Source organism: Lissotriton helveticus, chromosome 3_1 (assembly GCF_964261635.1).
Source record: "Lissotriton helveticus chromosome 3_1, aLisHel1.1, whole genome shotgun sequence".
Classification (NCBI taxonomy): Eukaryota; Metazoa; Chordata; class Amphibia; order Caudata; family Salamandridae; genus Lissotriton; species Lissotriton helveticus.
In genome coordinates, this window is record NC_136061.1 from 2,056,604,057 (window position 1) to 2,056,621,858 (window position 17,802).

The 17,802-nt window shown below is 45.6% G+C and overlaps 1 long non-coding RNA gene across 1 annotated transcript in view; it reads right to left on the reverse strand.

The window, feature by feature from the left end:
- Positions 1-703: 703 nt before the first annotated feature.
- Positions 704-17,802, reverse strand: part of LOC144825253 (uncharacterized) — a 114,924-nt gene continuing 97,825 nt past the window's right edge. Inside the window, exon 3 of the long non-coding RNA XR_013609355.1 lies at positions 704-856. This is a non-coding gene — a long non-coding RNA (uncharacterized LOC144825253). The remainder of the gene's footprint in view (positions 857-17,802) is intronic.

Below are 17,802 nucleotides of genomic sequence, written 5' to 3' on the forward strand. Positions count from 1 at the left end.
GTGATTGAATACAAACCCATTTTAAGGCACCATTGATATCCTGTAACATCCTGTAACAATTCATAAAAAATGTAAAAATATAAACAAAATTCAGAGAATGAACTAAATAGGGGAAAAAAGAAAATATCTTGAAGCAAGGACAAAACAAGTGAATCTGACGGTGCATAACATTTGTGGTCAGAGAGAATGTTGGCACTTGAATTTAGGAATAACCTACCAATGTCAGAAGTAGTACTTTTCGGATACCCTGAGGATTCAGTATGATAGGTGTTAAACCTCTGGAGAATCAATCGGGTTTGAAAATGAAGCAGCCCAGTTCTCTTTATAGCTTAAAACACACATAGATTTAAAGACGCAAGATTTAAATGCCGAATTAATGTAATGTATTTAAATATCAGTCATCCTAAAGCAGAGATTCCTTTTTAAAATATTCGAGAGTGCCGAGTGAAATGTCACAGCGTTAAACAAAGTATAGTTAAGCCTAATTACACATCTGCATTACAACGTGAAGTACCAGTGAAGGCCCATGTCTGCAGGGTCCTGACATGAAGCAACTTGAAGAAAAAAGTCTGAGAAGAAAGTACCTCAGGTTCAAAATGGCTAACATGAGAGCACTATCTAATGGATCATGGTCTTTTAAAATAATAAGAGAATTATCCATATTCAAATGCTGGAAGTGCATTTTACCTTATTCTTTCCTCCTAATGAGAGATTCACTTGAAGTGTAATGCTGTTTCCATTATGGCAATGGCGAGCGGAGGATTGTGACAGCTGCTAGTTGTCTCAAGCCCTCTATCTGCATCAGCATCATCAAAGGACAGTTATGCTTACGTGAGGGTGTTACAACCTGCCAGCCCTAAAGGACACAAATAGATAAAACCCTGTATCATAAGATTGCTTTTATATTATTTTTTATTGATAGCTATTCTGCACATACGCATGGATTATTCAGAGTTTAAAATCAAACCATTGTAACAAATTAAGGCACTAAAATTAATATGAAGCTTGTTGAAATTAAAATATATTCGGACGCGGAACGAGGGCGCCAATCTTCAATCAATCATTGTCTAGTTCAATAAGGCTATTGTAAATATCCCCCAGAAGCATTTTATGTCTTGCTCCTCCAGTTCCAATTGCCCATTTTCACTCACACATTCCTATTCCACACACTCTTCCAAGCAATGAGCAACTAATAGCAGATCTTGGGCCAGATGTAGGTAAATGTCATTTACCGATTCTTAAATACCGAATTTTACCGATTCGGTATTCAAAAATCGTTAAATGAGATGTAGGTCAAAAATCTGAATTTTTTACCGAATCGGTAAAAGTCGGTATCAGACTTTCTGTAATTACCGAATCGGCAAATACCGAATCGGTAATTACCGAATCAGTAATGACCATACAACCCTATGGGCCAAAAGGCCCATAGGAATGCATTGAAAATACTGAATCGGTAAATACCAAATCGGTAAATACCGAATCGGTAAATACCGTATCGGGAAGCAAGCAAAAGTGAAACTAATGAGAACAGCCAATCAGGTGCTACCACCCTCCCCCTCCCAACCAGGAAGTGGCTACCCAGGCAGCTGCAACTCATTAGAAGGTTCTGGAGAGGCAGTCAGAGCTGAGCAGAGAGACAGAGCAGCAGGGAGAGATTTGTTTGCAGTGAAAGAGAGTAATAATGGCAAGCAGCACAGAGAGCCAGAAGGCTGACAGAAAACGAAAATTAAAGTTCAGCAGCATGGAGCTGCAGGTACTGGTGGAGGAAGTGGTGAGGGTCCACAAACAGCTTTATGGCAGGCTGTCCCTCACAGTAGCAGAGTCAGCCAAAAGAAACTGTGGCTTGCCATAGGGGAGAAGGTGAACGCTGTGGGTGTGACCAGCAGGAGCCAAGAGGACCTGAAGAAAAGATTTTACGACCTCAGGAGCCTCACTAAAAAAAAATGGCAGAGATCCACAAGCAGGCTGGTGTGACCGGTGAAGGCAGGAACCCTGCACCCCCCCTGACTGACCTTGAGGAACTGGTGGCCTCAACCATCGAGCCTGACAGTGTTGTGGGAGTAGGAGATGTGGACAGCTCAGCCAGAGCTACTACAAAAGGTAAGAGGCTTGCACAGCATGACACCCCAAAGCAAACTGCTTCCCTTTAGCCTTTGTGTACACGCCAGTCCAGTACTGCTAGCACTATACACGAGCAATGCATTATGGGAAATGTAGTCAGCAAATGTAGGACCACGTGTAAGTGCACTGAAAACAGCAAGGCATTAAAAGGCAATCAGAGTAATGAAAGTGAAATGTGCAATGCATTTATTGTAGTGACTGTAAGACAATAGCACTCAGTGTACATACGCTTCTTTATACCTAGGGCCAACATCAGGCAGTGGACCATCTGCATCACAAGGAACTACACCAGCGAGGGAGGAGAGTGTTGAGGCAGGGCCAAGCACCGCAGATGCCTCGCAGGAGGACGAAGACGCCACTGCCATCTCCCATGAGGATGACACTGTTTGTCCCCTTGTGTTTCCCCACTCCCCACACCTTTCCCAATCCCCCACATTCGTGCTCTCACCTGAGAACTCCCCATCACGGTCCCTGACAACACCTGCTACCTCACCAGCCAGGAGGAGAAATGTGGCCCCACTGAGAGTCATGGCGGGAGGTGAGGGTGAGGCTCCAGCAACCATAGTAGTCACTCCTACTGCACAGGTGTGCACCCATCAGTCCAGCAGCACTCGCCGCCGCCAACGCACTCCCAGCAGTGCAGGTCCACCTGGAGAGGGCACTGTGTTCCGTGGCCTTGAGGGGAGCATGGTGCGCATCCAGCGCATGCAGGGGAAAGCGATTCAGGCCTGCCACCGGCAATTTCGAATCCTAAATCAGCAAATGGGAGACATGGCCAAGGGCATCAGTGATTTAGTGGAAACCAACAGGGAGGTTGCAAAGACCAACAGTGACATTGCATCTGGAATGCTTCACATGACCACCGCCATCAACCAGCTGTGCGCAAAAATGGATACCCAGGAGCACACAAGGCGCAGGGATGCGCGTGTGCACAACAGGGCTATGAACCGGCTGGCCACGGCATCATCCCAGCAATGCCGTAGGGGCGCCAACATGCAGGAGAGCCTCACGCAAAACACCGCGGAGGTAACCAGGGGCATGGGCAGGATCACCAGTGCCCTGGAGGCCATGATCATCTCCCATAGTGCTGTGAATCCTGCCCTGGACGTGGCTGAGGCAGACGACAGCCGCAGCCGCAGAAGCCCGGCTAGCGCAGTTGTTGAGCCACGTCGGAGCACCAGGCACTCAGCTGAGCCTGCAGGCCATGCTGAAGGGAGTGAGCAACACCCCAGTGGCTCTGCGAAGCGCGCCCGCAAATGACATTGACAGTGTGGGTGAGGCAACCTGGGACATTAGCAGTCCCCACGTTCAAATACTTATTTTTTGTTCCACATCAGTGCATTAACGTTGTGGCAACATTAAAAATAGTTTTTCACATTCACAACCTGTCTGTGTCTCTTTACTCACTCAGAAATATTTGTCTGTAATCTCCTCACGTCTGTATCTGCCATCACTTGGTGTTGACACTCCAGCAGGTTGGGGTTCTGCCACAGCATTGTCGTCATCATGATCCTCGTAGTCTGAAAACTCCACCTCAGTGCCCTTCTTCACTGCAAGGTTGTGTAACATGGCACAGGCAGCAATTATCTTAGAGCAGGTGATGGGGGTATACTGCCTTGCACCTGCACTCTTGTGCAAGCATCTGAATCTGCTTTTCCAAATGCCAAAGGTCTGTTCGACTACATTCCTTGTGCTTTTGTGGGCCCGGTTATACCTCCTTTGCCTGGGTGTTGAGGGGTTGAGGTAGGGGGTCAGTATGAATGAGCGGAGGGCATATGCACTGTCTCCTGGAATGAAAAGGGAATACATTACTCACATGCATACATGTACTTCCTACTGCAATTGGTATGATGGGGGTCTTACACTGTGTCTCACCTAGGAGGTATCCTTCACCAAATTCTCCTGCAGCCAGCCGTGCATAGATGCCGCTGTTTTGAAATATGTAGGAGTCGTGGGTACTCCCAGGGTATTTTGCCACTAGGTCAGTGATGGCGCACTTTGCATTGCAAATCACCTGCACATTGATGGTGTGCATTGACTTCCTATTCCTGTAGATGTATTCCGTGGCAGCAGGGGGACAAATGGGGATATCCGTGCCATCAATGCAGCCGATGATATGGGAAAATCTAGCCATCTGGTAGAAGTCAGATTTGGTTTGAACCAGTTCAGCATGGGTGGCAGGAAAAGAAATGTAATGCTCCATCCTCTGCAACATGGCGTCAGGGAATTTGTGAAAAAACCTTGACAGGCTGCTCTGGGTCACCCCACCTACCGCAGCAACCACACTCTGGTAGCTCCCAGAGGCAAGCAGGTGTAGGCTGCACAGCACCTGCACATGGGGAGGAATAGCGTGTGCCCTTGGGGTAGTGTGCTCCAACAGTGGGTGGAGGTCCCTGATGAGGTCAGTGATGGTGTCTTGGGCCAACCTGTACCTCTGGAGTATCTCTGCCTCTGTGAGCATGAACAGGGTTATCCTCTGCCTGTAGACCTGCTCCTCTCTCTGCCATTCCCTCTCCCCCTCCTCCTGTAGCCGTAGCCGTCTTGCAATGACATAAAATGCCGCCATTGTGCAAGAAGAATTGCATTTTGGGTCCATTTTTATAGGTTGCACCTATTTACCACCTGATTCCAATCCATGGTAAATACCGACTCCTAAATACCGAATTTCAAGCAAATTCGGTATTTCAGAGCTTCCCTACATCTCAATATCCATTTTTTCCACTTCTTATTTACCGATTCGGTAATTTACCGATTCGGTAATTTGACCGAATTGGTAAATATTACCGATTCGGTAAATATTACCGATTCGGTAAATTTACCGAATCGCAAACCTTTGCGATTCGGTAAATGTACCGATTCGGTAATATTTCCGATTCGGTATTTTACCGATTCGGTAAATTTACCGAATCGGATGATTTTCGATCTCCTACATGCCGAATGCTAAATACCGGTCGGTAACGGCCGAAAATACCAATTTTCGGCCGTTACCGATCGGTAAAGGCCTTCCTACATCTGGCCCCTTGACTCTTCCCACAAATACAACCTCTATTTGGATCTTATCTTATCTAGATGGAAGCAAGTAGAGCGGGTAGCACTTCCATAACTGCGTACTTAGGGGTCCATTAGGATGGCGGGCAGGCTTTGCCCGCCCGCCATCCCCGTGCTAAAAGGGACCGCCCGCCTTAAGGGCGGGGGTCCCGTCCCCAGCATTATGATGCAACCACCACAGTTGCGGGTGCATCCTGCATTCCTACCATTGTGGCGGGCGGTGCACTCAGCACCGCCCGCCACAATGGCAGGAAAGCATGCTGTGCACAGCATGGCATGCACCGCACGGTGCCTGGCATGCTGTGCATGGAACTGCTGGAGGGTATCATAGGTACTCCCCATGTGCACCCCCCACACCCCCGGAGTCCCTGGGGGCCGCAATGGCCCCCGCAGGGCTTCTCCGCATGAAAGGCATTCCCAAATGACCATCATAATATGGCAGGTGGTGTCTGATAGACACCGCCACCATATTAATCTTTTACCGCTGCGGTCGCAAGGCGACCGCTGCGGTAAAGCGACGGACGGTCTTTCCGTCCACCGCTGTCCCCTCCACCATCCTAATCTCGCGAAGGGAATCCGCCCGACATCCTAATGGACCCCTTAGTTTGTGTAAAATCGTGATTACTACGCTTTTTACCTCCAACTGTTTTTAACCTGCACTTGCCAGTAGAATTGACAGCAATTGTATTTTAACCTGTCTCTTTGCACAATTGAGTTAATAATTGTATGTTTGCTTACCTGTAACCCAATTCCCTGTTCCGCCGCGGGAGGTCCCGTTTGAAGCGGAGGGATAACTGGGCTGTGGAATACATTATCTGGCCACAGAGCCGCCATCTTAGGTGCGGCCTGACTGGTGGGACGCGCTCTAGCAGTTGCGACTTCCGGCCTATGAACCTACTTAGCCCAATGTCCTTCCGGAGGCGCAGCAGACGAGTGCAGCAGGCGGGCCTAAGGCAAGCATGTCTGAGCCCGTCCGCGCCGGACCAGTGCCCTGGGCCCAACCCTCTGCCCGTTTCCCGAATATCAAATATTCATCAGAAACTCTAACCTCTCTAAGGCCTGGCGCCTGCCCACCAGCGCCACTGCTGCATGATAATGGCACGCGGCAGCACCGCAAGTGCTCCACGTGCTGATTCATGCTTCAAGAGCTGTCCCTGTGCACCCCTCTTAGCTTGCAGAGTCAGAACTCAGTGGCAAATAGGCCCCATATTCTAACCCACGGCACAGATAACAGGCGCAAATCCACCACAAGGACTTTGAAAAACATCCTTATAAATGTACGATGCCCAAACATAAACATGAAATTGAAGCACTAATAACTGATAACGCGGCTGATCTGGCATTTTTAACGGAATAACGGAAACTTGGGTCACTGAAATGTCTGGGCCCGATTGGAACTCAGCAGTAAACGCGGACTATTCCATGATACACACTGACAGATCAGGATCCACAGGCGGTGGAATAGCAATCATCTTCCGCTCGCACTTTAAAATAAGCATCCTCCCACAACACGGATTGGAGGCGGAGTCCTTATCCTTCACTATCAAACTGAGGAATCAAATAATCTTCGCTGGACTTCTTCTCTATAGACCCCCAGGGCCTAGAGGTCCTTTCACGAACGCCCTTCTAACTTACTTGGAGTCCACCCTAGACCAACCAACATTTATGGTACTAGGCGATTTTAAGTTTCACCTGGAGGAGAATAACTCAGAGGAAACATTCACCCTAAAAGAAAATCTATGTAGCTTCGGGCTAAACCAACTGGTGGTTGGGCCCACCCATACAGCTGGCCACACGCTTGACGCAGTCTTTATTAATAATAAACACCTAAAGGTCACCTCAGTTAACCCAGTGCCTTGGTCGGACCATGCAGTCATCCAATTTAATCTTATTATAACTTGCGCTAACATTAGCCGGAGAGACCTTTCCCTCCCTTCCATAATTCGCCCATGGAAGAAGCTTGTAGCTGCTCAACTTACTAACACCCTATTAAAAAATGTTCCTTCACTTGAGAACTGTGACAGTAAATCCTGGAATCCGCAAACTCCTCCAAAACACTGTTTAAGACAGTTGCGCACTTAGCCAAAAGCCCTAGGGACATAGTTTTCATACCCGGCCAAGACTTTGTGGAAAATATAGCTCAATTTTTCCAGCAGAAGGTACAGGCGGTTTATTATAATCTCCACTCCTTACAGGTTAGAGAGGCTGACCCACAGACAACTGAGTTGGCTCCGCACATCTCCAATCTCACGCAATTCTCACCTTTAAGCGATTTTCAGGTAGCCACTCTACTTCTGCAGACCAAATCAGGCTCACCACTGGACCCCTGTCCCCCCCCACATACTGCATCAGGTTTCGGAAACTATTAGTCCGATCCTGACCCCTCTCCTGAACTCCGTTCTAATCTCCGGCTGTTTCCCCGGCAGATGGAAAAAAAGCATGTATTAGGCCCATCCTCAAGAAGGAGACACTGTACCCAACAGAATCCAAGCACTACCGACCAATATCTTGTCTCCCCCTCCCGGCCAAAATGCTGGAGAGAGCTATGAATCAGGTACTAACTAAACATCTTGAGGAAAGACCATCTTCTAGATTCCACTCAACATGGCTTCAGGGCCTGCCATTCCACCGAATCTGCTCTGATCGTAGCTACTGAGGACATCCGTAGGACCATGGACGATGGGGGTAGAGCCGCTCTAATCTTACTCGATCGAACTGCGGCTTTCGACACCATCAACCATGTGGTCCTACTTAACATACTGAGGGCGCTGGGCATCACGTACACCGCTTTAGCGCTTTTTGAGTCTTTCCTAGAGTCTCGCATACATCACATCCACTGGGGAGGTCTCCACTCAACAGAATTCCATCTGCCATGTGGTGTCCCGCAGGGATCGGCATTATCTCCCACCCTATTCAATCTCTACGTCACCACCCTTGCTTCACTAATAAAATCCCATGGCCTGCACCTAGTGTCATATGCCGATGACACTCAATTAGTGGTGTCACTCTCTCAGTCGGTGGAAGCCACGGCGGCCAGTTTCAGGAACTGTTTGTCTGTTGTAATGAACTGGATGAACGATCACTTCTTAAAGCTTAACACCGAAAAGACTGAAGTGATCGAATTTGGCCAAAAACCATCTATCTGGAGTCACCTATGGTGGCCTCCAGAAGCGGGCAACTGTCCGGTTCTAGCCAACAAGGTCAGAAATCTAGGCTTTATAATGGATAAAGATCTCACTTGTACTGCACATATCAGTCAGGTCACCTCAGCATGCTTCTATACAATGAAGTTACTTAGGAAAATCCTGCCTTATATTCCGCTTTCTCTCAGAAAAAACGTGGTGGGAGCCCTAATCATGTCGAGGGTTGACTATTGCAATGCTCTTTACCTGGGGGCAGGGGAAAAACAGCTTGCCAGGCTCCAGTCTATCCAAAATACTGCGGCAAGAGTTTTACTCAACCTCCCCAAAAGACACCCTACTTCCACAGCTATACGGGAACTGCACTGGCTCCCTGTTAGGCGCAGGATCCAATTTAAGACCTTGTGTCTTGTTCACAAATCATTGTATGGGAACTCCTCTGAGGAGCTTACCAACCTTCTCCCCCGCTATGTGCCTTCGCACACCTTAAGATCCTGTAGTCATCATCTACTCCAAGTGCCGAGAATAAAAAGAGCCCGGTGGGTCGGTAGATCTTTCTCCCTCCTAGCCCCCAAGCTGTGGAACAGTATGCCCGTAATTATGCGCTCAGATAAGAACAGGGCGAGCTTCAGAAGGGCGCTAAAGACCTGGCTCTTCACGCTGCCTTAACCTCTCTCTACCTCCCTCCCGTTCTTTCAGCGCCAAGACGCCTCGGCATAAGAGCGCTTAAATAATTCAGTCAGTCAGTCATACGCTCCTAACATAATATTTGTTCCCAAAGCTTAAAGTCTGCATCCATTTGCATACTTCAATCAGTGTAAATTAACTCACAATATATGTCCGGTCTGGGGCATGTGGCAAATATTTGTATTTGATCAGCTACTTCTTGATTACGCATGCGACATCTATGGATTATTTGAGGCTTACTAGTGATTGGATGCATGCTGGGCGATACGAAATTTGCAGAGTCCAGTATTATTGTAGCCTAAAATGAGTTATATGTATCATGGATAAAGATGTCTTCCATATCTGTAATCATTTCTCCAGCCACCTTTGTGTGTCATCCTCCATCACCATTCTCAAACATTTTTAGATTTCAGAGATACTGAATGTGGAACTATTTAAACTAAACTCAAACTAGGGTGGTATATAGAGGGTCCAAGTGATGTTTGGAAGAACAGCAAATTCGAAGCTAATAGATAGTTTTTTGTGGAATTCGTGATATAGAATACCATATTGATTTTGAAGGCATACAAATCTTTTCAGAAGTTTCTGGTCAAACAGCATATGAATAGATTGGAGTTCGCTTTTTATTCATTTTCTTGCAAAATCATCTTTTCTGCATAATTACCTTTTTCTGGACCCTGTTTTTCTGGACCATGTTTTTGGGTATTAGGTCACTCTGTTCACTGTGACATTGATATTTAGTGCCACAGAACGTGTACTCTGGCACTAGAATGGTATTGGTAGAAAAACATCCTTTTAACTTTACTGTAAGGCAGAATGCATGGTGCAAGAAATTCACCAATGACATGAGCATCAAATGTGTACTGCAGTATGTATTTAAAACACCCACATATGACAAGAGTATACTGCTGTCAAACCCACCACTGTACTCTGGCTAGGCTGCAGCTTAAAGAGACGGCACAAACACATCGCAAGGAAAAAAATCTTTGCCATGTAGGCACACCCACAATTTATATATTTCGTAGTTGCCCCTAAGGTGTCCATGTAGTCCAAGAATGTTTATAAATTACAAGGGAACCCAATTCGGATCGGTCAGGGACCTTGGGAGCTAACTTATTTTGACAGACGGTGGTCCCTGAGTAATCAAAGAGTAGAGAGGAAATAAATATAGCCTCAATCAGTACTATATTTTAGCCGTTATCCAGCCGGATAAGGGCAATTTAATACACCCATTTCCAGGCAATTACGATATCCCAATAGGTAAGCATCCCCGGTTGCCTCACTACCTGCCTATTATTCATATTTTGTATTGTAGCTCCACCTCCAATACCCTCTTTTTTACCATCAGGTGTGACTAGTGCCTCTCACGATCATTGTATCGCTTCGCCGCATTGCCGCCCCCATCCAGCGCTGCTTCGCTCCCCCAGCTTGACAAAAGGCATTGAACCCATTCCGCCCTACTGTCCCTACCTTCACTTAATAGTTGCACAAGGCTATTGCTTCACCTTTATTCACATCTGGTTCGCGAATCGCTACAAACCTTTTCACTTACTTTTAATAGACGTTGCCTCGCACCCACATTACGGTGGTCTGTCTATCTCTGTCACTTCGCTAAAAGCACAGCAATTTTACCAGCAGTAAGATATATCTACCTGGAATATTGACATTGCATCGCCGCACAAACTTTACTGGACCATTCTCAGATCTCTATGTTCCTTAATATAAGATCCAGCTTGCCGCAGTTTGACTCTACATAGCTACTGATTATAGCCCTTACTCACTGTCTGACCTTATATTTTTTTCTCCCTTTTCTTTTTCCAAATTTTGTAATTTCCCTTCTCCTAATTCAGTAACTACAGGTACTTGTATTCAGGCACCATATCTTGAAAGTCCTGATGATGATCCTACATCTCTTGATTAAGGATCGAAACGCCGTCTACAAAGTTGTTAACCTTAAACACAGTGGTTTGTATGTTATATGATGTGTAAAGGTGACATCTCTTTGCAATTGTTCTTTGTTTTATTGTGATTACTGGATACAGACAACTACATGCTGCCTGAGCTTTTTTCGTTTTCCCTTGTTATGTGAGTTCATGGATACAGGCTTGTGTACCACTGTAATTAATTTACATGCTTTGCTTATTTTCATTTATTTCAATATTAAATTGCCCTTATCTGGCTGGATAACAGCTAAAATATAGTACCGATTGGGGCTACATTGATTTCCTCTCTACTCTCTGTTTAGTTAGGGACCAATGTCTCTCAAATCATGTAGTCCAAAAAGGGAAAATAAAAAGGCACACTTTGCATTCTAAAAATGTACTGTTAGAAGATGGGTTATTGAGGATTTAACCCTGATCATCAACAGCCAGAATCTCTGTCAGGGCAAATTACAAAGCTCACTAAATTAACTTGTGAATAACCCTCTGGTAGGTTGGAACAAAATCAGTCAGGCTTAACTTAGAAGAAATGTGTAAACTATTTATGCTGCACATAATCAGTAAAAAAGCGAAAACATAACACAAGAAAAATACCAAAACATTTTAGACACCAATATGACAAAACACCAAACATTAGAACCAAAGTTATCTATGAATTTATAAATTTTAGGGTAAAAACTAGCGCCTAAAGGTTCAAAGTGGCAATCGCAGGTGTCTAGTCACGCGAAACCTGGTCAAAAGGGAAAAATTTGGACGACCACGATGGAATGCGGGTCGGATACAAGTAATTAATAGACAAGTTCAGAGTTTTTGACTACCAGGAAAGGTAAAACCGAATAGAACATGTCCAAACTTTTAATTACAATGCACGTTGTCTTATGGGCTGCCAAGGGGTGAGTTATATGTATTAAAAGGGAGTTTAAAAGCTTGGTGAGGGGATTATTTTGCCATGTAGATTTGGCACTTCAAAATTGCATTCAGGCTACAATGGCAGACCTGGGACATGTTTTTAAGAGTCACTTTAGTGGGTGGCACAATAAGTGCTACAGGCACACTGGTAGCATTACATTTAGAGGCCATGGGAATATAGTATGCCACATTAGTAGGGACTGATGAGAAAACGAGGTATGGCAATCAGGTGGAAGTCAATTTTACCATGTTTTATAGAGTGAGCACAATCACTTTAGCACTGGTTAGCCCTGGTTGAGTGCACAGAGTCCTATGACTGGCAAAATCAACTTCAGAAAAACAGGAGGGATTAAGGAAAAAGGTTTGGGCGTGACCCTGCAGAGAGGGCCAGGACCAACATGTTCCGTTACAGTGATTAAAGGTCTAAATGTTATTTTACTATGTACATTTTCCATAGAACAGCCATAAGTGTAATGAAAATATTGACTTTTATATTCTTGCATTGAAAAATACTAGCAAAAACCTACAAAGTTATTTCTTACTTAATTTTCAAAATCTGAACTAAATGATCACATTGAAGATCATGTGAGTGGAAAAGTAACTGTGTAAAAATGGAGTTTAGATTGCCTGAGCCAAAAATCAGTTCTGCCATTCATTTTCAGGGCTGGAGTATACATCCTTGAGTGGGGGGTTAACTACCCTGGTTTAGAAGACAATAATCTGCCTCCAAGCCCAGAAATGGTGGTGCATGTTAACTGCTGACAATGTAGCAGGGATTTGCTACATGAGAGTGAACCGAAATAGGTGGGAAAACAAAGGACAGCGTTAGCACCACCTCATTTCACTTCTAGATGCCAGTGAAGGATTCTCATATTTATTTCCAGGCCCAGCTATAAAGACAGGGTCCAATCACAGTGAGGGAGAAAACCGGTTTCGAACATGTCAGGTCGAAGGATAACTCATCAAAATAGGGGGCTGTCAAGGAAGTGAAGGCAGGGCTGCCTGATGGCATAATTGTTCTGTATTATTGAAACGGTGTTCCTGGGTAAATTTTGATCAAAAATTCTATTTGCACATCACTACTTCCCAACAGAAATGCAAATCCACCCTTTCAAAGACTTTCTTGTCATCCAGAAATATCAATGTGAGGGGCATACTTCATATTTTGTCCCAGTACATTTATTTTACTGCACTATTACTATTTTATGTTGTGCTGCTCTGCCTGGGAAAAAAAACATACTGACTTGGGTAGATTAATAGAGGATTTTCTCAGAGTAATAAAAAATGTTCTTCGCTAATATGCTAGAAAACATTTTCCTTCTGAATTTAGCAGCGGGATTGGTCTGGAAGAGCCCTGTAAATGGGGAACAGGGGATGAGGGGATTAAAACTTTCATGAAACACCAATATGCTTCTACTCTTCCAAGTTTAGGGTGCCTTTTTCTATGCCATATATGCCAAATGTTCCATGTATTAGGTGGTTTAGGATATCAATTGGTTGGTAGATGATAGAAATGGGGGTCTCTCCTTGGCAGAGGTACGCATCTTTGTCCGAGTAGGGACCCTTGCTTCTAGTCAGGGTAAGGGAGTTACACACTATAGATAACCTCTGTTCACCCCCTTGGTTGCTTGGCATGAGCAGACAGGCTAATCGGAAAGGCAATGTGTAAAGTATTTAAACTCCATACACACAGTAACACAGTGAAAGCACCACAAATGGACACAACACCAGTTTAGAAACATAAGGTATCTTTATCTAAAACAAACAAGACCAAAACATCAAAAATCCAACATACATGTATCAAAATATGACTCTTAGAACAGTTACTTCAAAAACCGCACTTGTAGAAATAAATAGCACCCCCGGGGCTATTATGACATTGTAGTAGTTGAGACTACCACATACATTAACAAAATGAATGCTCTTCTCTCTTCTGAAATGCATTACCATCGCATCATGAGATGCCCGGAAGAAACGTTAAAACGACGTATCCTTGATGTGGTAACCACTGCTGTGGACGATGGCCTTATTTGCACCAAAGAAGAGGAGTATCTTACTCCCACATTCACCAGGATGCCCATTATTTATGGTCTCCCGAAGGTGCACAAGAACCACGCCGATCCGCCCATGCGCCCGATTGTGTCAACGATTGGATCAGCAACAGAACCTCTTGCCAAGTACATTGATACTTTTTTGAAGCCTCTGGTCTGCAAGCTTAGTTCGTTTATCAGAGACACGGGACATTTTATCTCTAAGACTGAGAAATTACCTTTTGATTCAAGATCTGAGCTTTTGGTTACGATGGATGTGGAATCCCTTTATTCCAATATCCCCCAGGAAGGGGCCTTGAAAGTATTAGAAGAGATCCTGACGAGAAAAGTGAAACTCCCTAATGCCACTGTGATTTTGAATTTTTTGAGGTTAGTGCTTGGGGAAAATTATTTCGAGTTTAACAAATAATATTTCCACCAGGTGAAGGGAGTCAGCAGGGGGGCCTCATACGCCCCCAGTGTGACTTGCCTTTACATAGGCCATTTCGAAGATATTAACATCTTCAACGAGATGGCACCATTTTTCAAAAATGTGCGGGCCTGGTCCAGCTTCATCGATGATATATTTTCCATCTGGAGCGGAGACCAGGCCTCATTGGATGAGTTTGTCACCTGGATTAATGCTGCTGACCCTAATCTTCGGTTTACAGCAAATGCGAGCAATGACAAAGTTGAGTTCTTGGACGTGTGGGTGAAACATGATGAAGGATCTCTGCTTGTGTCCTTATACACTAAACCCACCGCCAAGAACACATTACTAGAGTATGTGAGTTTCCATCCCCGGTGCCAAAGAGACTCAATCCCGTTTAGTCAGTTCCTTCGTCTTAGGAGGAACTGCTCGATGATGAGCGATTTTCTCCAACAATCAGACATCCTCAAGTTAAAATTAGCACAACGAGGATATCCGCGTGGCCTCATTAGGTTCTCCTTTAAACGGGCAAGGTATTATAATAGAGACACCATGTTTCAGGATCATGACCAAGTGAGACAGGAGCGATTGGTATGTATCACCAAGCATTCTAGCGCCAACAATAAATTAAGACAAGCAGTGAATTCGCTTTGGCACATTTTGAATACCAATGAACCAGATAACCCCATTGCACAACCGATTTTTGCGTTCAGGCGGAACAAAAATCTTCGCAATCACATTGTGTGTAGGAAGGTTGCGACGACTGGAGGACCTAAGCAGACTGGGATTTTCGGTCTACCACCGGTGGAAGGCAACCACCGATGTGGTAATTGCCAAGCCTGTGCCCATGCCCTCACAGGGAACAATTTGACTATCGGGAACCGCAACATCAATTTAAACACGATGATGATCTGTTGATCTACGAATATTGTCTGTGTTATTCTGTGCCCCTGTGGGCTCCCGTATGTAGGGGAAACCGGGCGAGAGTGCCGCATCAGGATGGGCGAGCACAAATCGAACATTCGGAACTCCAAAAGTGGGGCCCCACTAGTATCACACTGGGTCTCGGCCCAGCATTCTGAGATGGACCTTAAATGGTCCATCATCCAAAAAGTGAGAGATGTGCCTGGCAAGGATGCCACCTCTGTGAGACGGAAGAGGGAGGTTTTCTGGATCTTATTCTTGGACTCTGTGCACTTTGGGTTGAATGATGCCTGCCCATGGGAAAACACAATTCTGTGAGCGATTCTTGGATGATTTATGTCCATAACATTTTATTTTTGGGCTGGCCCTCATATCCATGAATTCTCATATACCCCCCATCCATTTTGTGACGCTGAGACATCCTTTCTAATATCTTCGTTGAGGGAGTTATTTGTTATTGCTCCTAGCTGCATTTTGGAAAAAGCGGCTACTCTTGTAAACAGTATTTTTTTAACCTATTGCTATTTCTTGGTGTGATCAACCCAGACATATGTGAGCAATTGAGGAGCGAGATATGAGACGCAGTCGGCCTTCTTACGTATTCTGCTGGGCCGCTTTTGACGTCACCGTTAGATCCACTAGCAGTTTTTTGCTGTAATGTGGAGGTGGTGCTTTGGGCCCTTGGCAAGCAGGAGTATATTGGGTATCAGGTTCTCTTGAAAGACGGAGATTGGCCGTACGATCCTAGTTCCCTGACCTTATCCCTGCCAGATTTTTGCTGCTGCACTGGTTTGACTCCGACATGTGATTGGGGCCAGTTTACGAGCGGGTCAGCTGTACAGAGGAGGCGTGGCTTAGCCGATTTAAATATCGGCGTACGACGAGTAGCTCCCCTGTGGAGACCACGCCTGCTGAGATTTGAGCCTGCCACGAGTTGCGATTACTGCAAAGATTTTACATACAGAGGTAGGAATTACACCTAGATGGGCGCTGTGTATGTTCTAACCCTAGGTCCCCGAGAGCTCTCTAAACTTAGAGTGGGTGAAGCAGAGCCCATCTGTGGTTCTGCCTGTGATATGGGAGGCGATACCTGTAACTTCCTCGGTTGTATCGCCATTAATGTTGGTTGTTTGTTCCACCCTGGGGCAGCAATGGGTTAACTTGCTAAATGACAGACGCGGGGAATCTATTTGGGGTGCACTGTAGGAACTGAATTTTTCGCATGCCCCCTTATTTGTGTCTCTCTGGCTTATACAGAGTACTGGGCTTAAAACGTTTCCTACTTAAGCTAGCTCAGCTTTTCTGTTGGTTTACGTTTAGGACCTTAAAGCCTGCTCATCTGCTGTCCATAACCTCCCGGTCACCTGATAGGACGACCCTCGAGGACGTTGATTGAGCCCTCGGGATGCAGATACCGCCTGTTTCTAGGTAGGTGTCCCTCCATTTTTACAACGCAATATACATGGCTCGTGCCCGCCCTCTATTTAGGGATTAGACGGGAGGGAGCCTAAACGCACTATGACCTCGTGTCTGTTTGCCGCGACGATAAGAAGATTTACCGCGGCCCTCGGAAATGTTTGTGCATACTTTGTCCATGAGCTGACGGCCTAAATAGACTGGCCATTCTTGCAATTGGGAACTCCTACTGAGAGTGACGTTATCTAGCACTGTTCTAAAATAGACGCGGGGAATCTATTTGGGGTGCACTGTAGGAACTGAATTTTTCGCATGCCCCCTTATTTGTGTCTCTCTGGCTTATACAGAGTACAGGGCTTAAAACGTTTCCTACTTAAGCTAGCTCAGCTTTTCTGTTGGTTTACGTTTAGGACCTTAAAGCCTGCTCATCTGCTGTCCATAACCTCCCGGTCACCTGATAGGACGACCCTCGAGGACGTCGATTGAGCCCTCGGGATGCAGATACCGCCTGTTTCTAGGTAGGTGTCCCTCCATTTTTACAACGCAATATACAGGGCTCGTGCCCGCCCTCTATTTAGGGATTAGACGGGAGGGAGCCTAAACGCACTATGACCTCGTGTCTGTTTGCCGCGACGATAAGAAGATTTACCGCGGCCCTCGGAAATGTTTGTGCATACTTTGTCCATGAGCTGACAGCCTAAATAGACTGGCCATTCTTGCAATTGGGAACTCCTACTGAGAGTGACGTTATCTAGCACTGTTCTAAAATAGGGAGTTGTATCAAGGCAAATACCTTAGTAAGAAGGGGCAATAGGATGCATTTCCTAACTCTGTACTTGACAGATGCTGACATCTATTTGTACCTGTGTGGAAGGCAGCCTGGCCCGCGCATTGAAGAACGTGCTTAACTAGTGAAATGTGCTCGCGAACAAACTCATAAACGCTGGTAAGTCTGTAGTTGATGTAGTGCCGTTCGAGGTACCCGTGTGAGGCCTCCTGTCGCCGGGGCTATCCTGACCTAATAGATCTTATGTTGTTTGATTGCAGCGAGTCTTCCAACCCTCAGATAGGAAGGGTCACTGACGCTGCTGGCAGAAGTTGAAGATTAGCTACACAAGCGCATGTGGTGCTCTCCTTTTTTTGAGTAGGTATCCTAT